We start from the raw sequence: 8201 nt of genomic DNA on the forward strand, positions 1-8201 counted from the left end.
ACTGTCCATACCCAAAGCTGAAATTCTAGTTAAACTATTCCCTGAATTATTTCTTAGTGCATACTCTGGCTACCCAATGTTGGCTGCTGGGCTACTGCTACACTTATTCTGTAGTTACTGATCTGGTGAGTTTTTCAGAAAGGCTGATTAGAAGCAGTTCACATTCACTTGGAATGAGCAACAGCATACATTCATGATCTTGACAAGGGGTATGCTAACATTCCTTCACAATATAGTTCTTGTGATAAAGAGACCTTTGCCATCTGGACCTTCTGCAGAACATCATTTTGATTAGACCTAGGGAGGAGAAGGAAGTTTTATAAGAAATGCCATTGTGAGGCATATGGGGGCCCAGGGGGTGTGTGGAGACAAAGTGGCTCCTTCTTGAATCAAATCCACCATGCTGACTTCTCATTAGCCCGAGACACCCTGATGCATCCCAATTCCTACTGTATTTACTGTCCCTAGTGTAAGAACATGCCAACCTTGATTTTATTACACAAATTATGGGCTATGACCCACATAGCATTCTTGCCTGTTCTGCCCTTGATTGTCTTGCTGGAGCACATATACCTCTTCCACATGGTATATAAGCCCTGAGACTGGAGAGTAAAAGTGTAATCTACCTGTCTAGTGACCACCCAAGACCACGCTTCTGTCTGTAAGTCCCCCAGTAAAGCACTCCTTGCCAACAAACTACATTCATCTGCCTTCTTATTCAGTTTCCCAGCTCCTCCAGCGTTTGGGGGCTGCTTTGCCTATACGACCCTCTCATGGAACAGGGTCAGGGATTCACCTTACAAGGACCAAGATTCAGCCAAATTGGCAATGTTTTAAGAATTCCATGAGTTTGTGAAATGCTAAAACACACCCTTGCATCTATGCCATGAAGAAAGGTACAATGCCTGGCAATCCTCTTTGGATTTTGGAAAGAACACATGCCGTATTTAGGAATACAGCTCTGACTCCTTTATCAGTGGACTCAGATGGCAAATAGTTTTGAGTGGGGCTTTGTAACAGATTTAAGCTGTGGAACAAGCATCCCTGTGGCTTAGATCTTATGATTCAGTAAATCCTATGATGCTAGAACCACTTGGAATGATACGTAAGCATGCCGTGCACAATCTTCTGAAACCCCCATAGAAGAATCACAGCAAAGACCACCAAGGGCATGCAGCAAGCTGTACCATCTGCAGCAGAGAATTATTCAGCATTCCAAAAGTAGATTCTGTCACACTACTGGACCTAAATAGAGACTGAACTCCCAACCAAGGAATATTAAGTGACTGTGCAACCGAGGCTACTTACTTTTATCCTGATATTACATCAAGTCATAACTTTGTGGAAGGAGGCACAATAGCAATTCATCATATTGTGAAAATGATACATTCTGGATCAGATCAAAGCAGGTTCAGAGAACATAAGTAAGTTACACATGCCAGTGTCACAGACCCTTGCATTACTTACCTAGTTACATCAATGCCTCATATTTAGTGAGCTAGTAGGGAAGAAATAGCCAACTGAGAAGGAAAATCTCAGGCTTGGTTCATGGATAGGGTGACTTAATATGTTTGCAAGCTGAAAATAAGCCTCTGTTGCACTACAGCCTGTCTCAAAGGAGGCCTTGGAAAACAGTGTTAAGAGGAAGTCCTGCATGGTTCACTCTGCCATCAGCTCTGTATGAAGAGAGAAATGGTCTGAGGTAAGAACACAAATAGATTCCTGTGCAGTGGATGGTTAATCACGGACTTGTAAGGAGCAAGACTCAAAGAGTGGGGCCTAGAAAATATGAGGAAGAATCATGTAGAAGGATCCATAGAAATGAACACAAAATGTGCAGATCTTTATGTCTCCTATCAATGTCCCTTGGAGACCATCTACCACAGAGGAGGCACTGAACAGCCAGTGGTAAAGATGACTCAGCCAGTAAAAGTCAGCGAGTTTCTTTCCTCAGCAACCCCAGTGCTTGCACAAGGGACCCATGAACAGAATAACCTCACTGGCAGAGATGTAGGGAGACAGAGGAGAAATAAATATTAAATAAATAATCACACAGATAATTGTTGATAATTATTTTCAATACTAAGGAAGCAAATATAAGGTCTAGGTTGAGTAGTCCAAAGTGTTTGGGAGCAAAAGTGTTTTGGATTTTGATTTTTTTCTAATTTTGGAATATTTGCATATAATGAGATATCTTGGGGATGGGATCCAAGTCCAAACACAAAATTCATTTATTTCAAATGCACCTACACACATAACCTGAAAGTGATTTTATACAATATTTTAAATAATTTTGCACATAAAGGAGAGTTTTGACTGCATTTTGACTGCAACCCATCACATGAGGTCAGGTGCAGAATTTTGCTCTTGTGGTGTTGTCTTAGCTCCGAAAAAATTCGCAACTTTGGAAGATTGTGGATTTTTGGATTTAGGATGCTCAATCTGTATCATAAAACATGTAAAACAGGGAACCAACTCTATTCTGGGAAACCAGGGAATACTTTCCTGAGGAAATACAGCTTTAAAGTTGAGCAGACGGTAACTAGATAAGAAAAGGACAGGCGAGACCAAAAAAGTATAGCAGACAGACCATTTGTGCGAAAGCCCTGAGGTGGGAAGATGTTTGGTAATATGGAGCACGTAAAGAAGACCAGTGTGCCTAGAAGACTATGAAAGAGTGGAAGAGTGGTGGAGGTGAGACCGAAGAGATAAATGAACGTGCCTGATCGTGTCTGATCCCAGAAGCTAAGCAGGTTTGGGCATGGTTACCACTTGGATGGGAGACAGAAGACACAAGGACCAGATAAAGCAGAACCTTTCAGTTCACGTGAAGGGATCCTTTGTTGCCAGTGCTGTTCTTGCTGTTGCTGCTGCTGCTGCTGTTCTAGTTGTTGCTTGTGGGTTCACCTTTCCTGAGCTACCTCTTTTTCAACTTTCAGTTCTTACTTCCTCAGGGAAACTTTCGTGATGCTCCAGATTAGTGTGTTGTTTATTGATGTTTGTGGTTATTTTAAGAGCGGTGAAAGTCCTTGAAAAAGGACTGGGCTAGAGATAAGAATTTGATATTGATTGGAATGTAGATGATATATACGGATTAAGAGGAAATTAGAGCATGGTACCAAGCCTAGTAAGGGAAAAGTCTCCTTAAGAGACGTCAAGAAGGAACAACCTGAGAAGTAGGGAGAAGTAACAAGGAGTATGGTATTCCCAAGTCAAGAGAAAAGATAGATTTGAAAAGAATGTGTTCAACTATGTCGAAAGTTGAAGAGGAGGTCAATTAATATATAGCCTACGAAAATGTCCATTTGATTTAGCAACACTCGTATTTACACCAACGGAAATTGGCAAATGCCACAAATCCTGGCTTAATTTATTGTTTTATTGATTGTCTGGTCTTAAGAAAGTGAAAGAGAAAATATTAATAATGCTCACTATACTGAAAAGTATATCAAGGTCTGTAGCCATTACATGAATAGCACGAGATTGAGCACATATTCTTCCAGTGTTTGAAAACTGTTATTCTACTCAGCAAAGAAGTTACACACATTATTGATTCTCAAATGAATTCTGACAAACAGCTTCATTGTCATTTCACTTTCATCTTACTCATTAACCAGAAATGAAAAATACCAACCAACCTTCATGTGGGAACTACATTTGTTCATCAGTTACAATAATTGATTAGTTATGGATACAAGAATAGCAAAAATCAATGAAATCAAGGATTCTGTGAGAATCTATTAGATCTAGAGGATTTCCAATAACAAATTTTGAATATTTTATCGTTATTTACAAACTGTCATGCATTTTTTATGTCGATAAAATACATAGTAAATTTATAGTTATAATATGTATGCACTTTTTCCAAAGAGTAAATTATTATGCATTTACCAGCATATCACTATCCTTAGCCATCAGTAATGATCATTAGATAAATGCTCAGGATATACTTATACAAATTTAAAACAAATTCACAAATATGACTTTGAAATAAAGAGATATCACAAAAATGGAAGGAAAGAAAATACAATAGAAATGAGCTACCATAATATGGCTCCTGTGGAGAGTGTAAATAGCAGACTTGTGAATAAAGATTTGGAACATATGCCATTTGGAGTTCTTGCAGGAACAGAAAAGTCTGAATTTTTTCTTCACTTGTGGTTCACCAAATTCTGCTACACTTATCTCACTTTACTGAACATGTTTCCCTATCTCAGTAAAATAAAGAGGAATTAAATTTTGCAAAAGGAAATGGAGAAATCAATGTAAAACAAAGGGATATTTTGGTAGTTTTAACCTATGTCCATAACTGGTTTCATATTCTTTCTTTCCCTTCTCTGCCTAATTACCCTCTCTGAGTGTGGTCTTGACTTAGTAACTCACCTCTAATGATTAGAATATGGCAGAAATGATAGAGTGTAACTTCCAAGTATAGATCTAAATAATATTGTGACTTGTGTCTTTCTTCCTTAAATCACTTGCTCTGGGGTAGAGATTCATATGGAGAGAAACAGGCCTCCCTCCTAACTTTCCAATCCAAGTGAATGAACCATTGTGAAAGTTGATCCTCCAGTCCCAGTCAAGCCTTCAGATGACCACAGCCCCAGCTAACATCTTGACAGCAACCTCACAAGAGATCCTAAACCAGGGCCACCAAGCCAAGCAGCTTCAGAAACTCTGATCCTCATAAACTGTGATTTAATCATTATTTATTATTTTAAGGACTATGGAGGAAATTTTTTATGTAATGATAGATAACTAACACCTATAGTATAAAATTTTGAAGATGTTTGCAGTTCCTAGGGGTCAATGAATCTTGGATAAATTTAGGAACTGTAATAAATGTGACTTTGAACTTCTCTAACAAGCTATTAGTATAGTAGCAGACCCAAAGACACCTTGTCTTCACCTGCTTGCTGAAAGATAAATGGTAATTTCATGTATCCCTCCCAGAGAAGGATACATGGGAAGAATTCCTAGAGGAGGTAGCATTTGACCTAGATCTTGAAATTTCAGTTACGTTTTAGCAGACAGGACTGGATAATAGGTATTTGGATTTGTGTACTGGTGGTGACAGAAAATAACATGTTTTAAGGACTATAAAGTAGCTAAATAGAGCAAGGGAAACTTCCAGAGCAATGGTTCACAAACTAGGGCATGCCTAAGAATCCCTGGGGGTGCTTATTTAAAATACGTGTCTGGGCCTCATTCATAAAGTTAACATGGTAGAGCTTAGGGGCCCAGGAATTTACCTTCTTAATGAAAATCCCAAGTGATTCTCATGCACATAGATGGTCCTTGGATCACAATTTAAGAACCACTGTGTTAATGGAATAACAAAATTTCAGTCTAGAAACATAAGTTAGGACCATGTCACGGGGATTTAAATGTTGAACTAAGCTATGTGGTTGAAATGATATACAGTGAGATGCTACAGGAATTTTGTCTAGTTTTTATTGTGAAAATTTTTATGTACAAGTAGTACTAACAGTCTAATGAATTTTTACATCACTATATCCATCAATTATCAGGATTTTTCTACATTAGCCTTACTATTCCTTTTCCATATTATTAATATTGCTGATAAAGTACTTTAAAGCATATCGTAGACTTCATGTTATTTCACCTTCATGTGCTTCTGCATGTCTCTCTAGCTTGCTAGACAATCACATTGTTTTTATAGTACCTAAAACAATTAACAATAACTCATTGGTATCATCTAATACTGAGTTGAAATTTATATTTTATAATTTTTTAAAAGTTCTTTTATTGTTGTTTTGTTTGAACCCAAATCCAAACAAGGTCCACACATTTCGTCAGATGCTGTAACTTAAGATTATCCTAATCAAGATGGGTCCCTTCTCATGACCCTCCATTTTTCTTCATGTCACAGGCTTATTGATTCTGAACACTTGTTCTACAGAACTTTTCACAATATGGGTTTGCTTTTTGTATTCTTGTGGTATCATCTAACTTAATATGATGTCCTCCATGTTTCCTGTAAGCAGGGGATTATCTCAGAGCCTTAATAAAATTCAGATTTACTTTCTTTTTTTAAGGAATACTTTGTAGGGGATTATGTAGTGTATAATGCATGAAAGCAAGAAGCATGTCGTATCAGGGTCTCCTACTCCAAATTATGCTAAAATTGATCTGTGATTTCAAGGAGTGACAGACTGATTCCTTCATTATAAAGTTCCTCAAAAAACTTTAATCTGCTGTTTCATTTATTCTTAATCATTGCCTCAATAAAATTTCCATTAGGAAGTGCAAAATGTTGATTTTTCTAAAGCTCTTATTTCTTCTACTTTTATTATATGGAATTATTCTAAAATATTCTTCTGTCATTACTAAAGCTATTTGATTACCCTGAAATACTTCATATAGGAATGATAGGATAAAAGGTTAATTATTTCCCACTGTTAAGGCTAAGACAAATGGTTAAAAAAAAAATGCATTTTTTGGTTTTTGCTTGTTTGTTAATATCTGTGACACGATCAGAAACTACTTAGGGCAATTCATCTTGACTTGGAAATTCTTATTTAAAATAACCTGTAAGAGAACACATTTCAAATTAATTTTCTATTTATTTACACCTCTTGAGAAATATTGAAGTTCTTTAATTGGAATAGTCCTTAAAATCTGAGATTTCTTAAAGTCATTGGATGTATATTGTACTATGGCTGGGTGGAGCAAAATTTAACTTAAAGTTTCATCGGTAACTACAGGCATCAAAACATAGGGATAATGCTTGGATTGACTTGAACTAGTAACTCTAGGCATCTAAAGAGCAAAGTAAATATGCCTATTTGGTTTCTAGTTTTTTCACTTTTTGTTCTGAGACAATCTCAAAGTAACAAAAAAGTTGTAAGTACAGTACAAAGGACCTTTTTCACAAAATCATTATAGAGTAAGCTGCCCATTTTTTCTGAATACTTTGAGTATTCTCTGAAAAGGAGGACATTCTCTGATATAATCAAAATGGGGAAAGTAACTTGTTACCATCTATTTCCCAGACACCAATTTTGTCAATTGTTTCAATGATGCTCTTTATTACAAAAGGACCTAGTTTAGAATCAGGCATCAGATGTATTATCATTCTTTTTATTCACCTCTACCCTGGAATAGTTCCTTGGTTTGCCTTGGAATAGAGACTTGATTCGTCTTTCACAATCTTGACACTTTTAAAGATTACAGGCTGGTTATTTTCTAGACTGTCTTTCATTTTGGATTGGTTTGGTGTTTTCCCTCAATTAGCTTCAGGATATGCATCTTTGGCAGGAATATCATAGAAGTAATAATACATTATCTGCATCCTAACAGAAGGCATATAAATTAAATTTGTTCTGTCTCATTACTGGTGATGTTAGCTTTGATCACTTGGTAAAGTTGGTGTCTGCTATACATCTCCATGGTAGAGTCAATTTTCTCTTACTTACAATCAATAAGTATTTTGTAACTAATAATTATTTCTCAATCCTTCAGGGCGTTTATTTATTCTAAGATCCATGGATTTCTTTATTTCTCAGGAAGATAATCTGTCACTATCATTACTTATTTTGATACTCAGATTGTCCTACAGGTTGTCAGTGGAAACTGCTTCAAGCAAGCTTCTATAGTCTTTTGACATGTCTCCATCATTCTTTGAACACTACCTTTTTTCTGAGAAAACAAGAGGTTTTGGTTTATCTTGTGTTTTTTCTGCCCTATCCCTGAAATCAAACGATTTTTCCAAGAATCCTGGCTCTTTTTAGTGCAGAACATTATTTAGAAACTAAAATCAGGGAGCTAGATATGTTCAATTGCTAACCTGAGGCCCTGAGAGTGAAAAGAACTAGGAAATATATAGGTACATACACACACACACACACACAGGCATGATATATATATATATATATATACACACACACACACACATATATTTATTTCTATATCATCTACTCATATATATTAAGAACTAGAAACTCATATTCAAATCTCCAATTTAAATCTATCACCACAGCTTCCTCCATTTCCGTATTTGCAACTCCTTTCTCTGACAGTGAGAAATCTATTCTTGTCCTCCTCAAATACTTACTTTTTTTGCATTTATCCTTCTGTATATAACTAATCTGGCTGCCCACATATACTAGAAGCTCTCTCTGCTTAAACTGTGATACCTCAGGCTGTGTTGCTGCTGCTGCCATCATCCAGCTCCCACA

Source organism: Colobus angolensis, unplaced genomic scaffold (genome assembly GCF_000951035.1).
Source record: "Colobus angolensis palliatus isolate OR3802 unplaced genomic scaffold, Cang.pa_1.0 Scaffold123, whole genome shotgun sequence".
Taxonomy (NCBI): Eukaryota; Metazoa; Chordata; class Mammalia; order Primates; family Cercopithecidae; genus Colobus; species Colobus angolensis.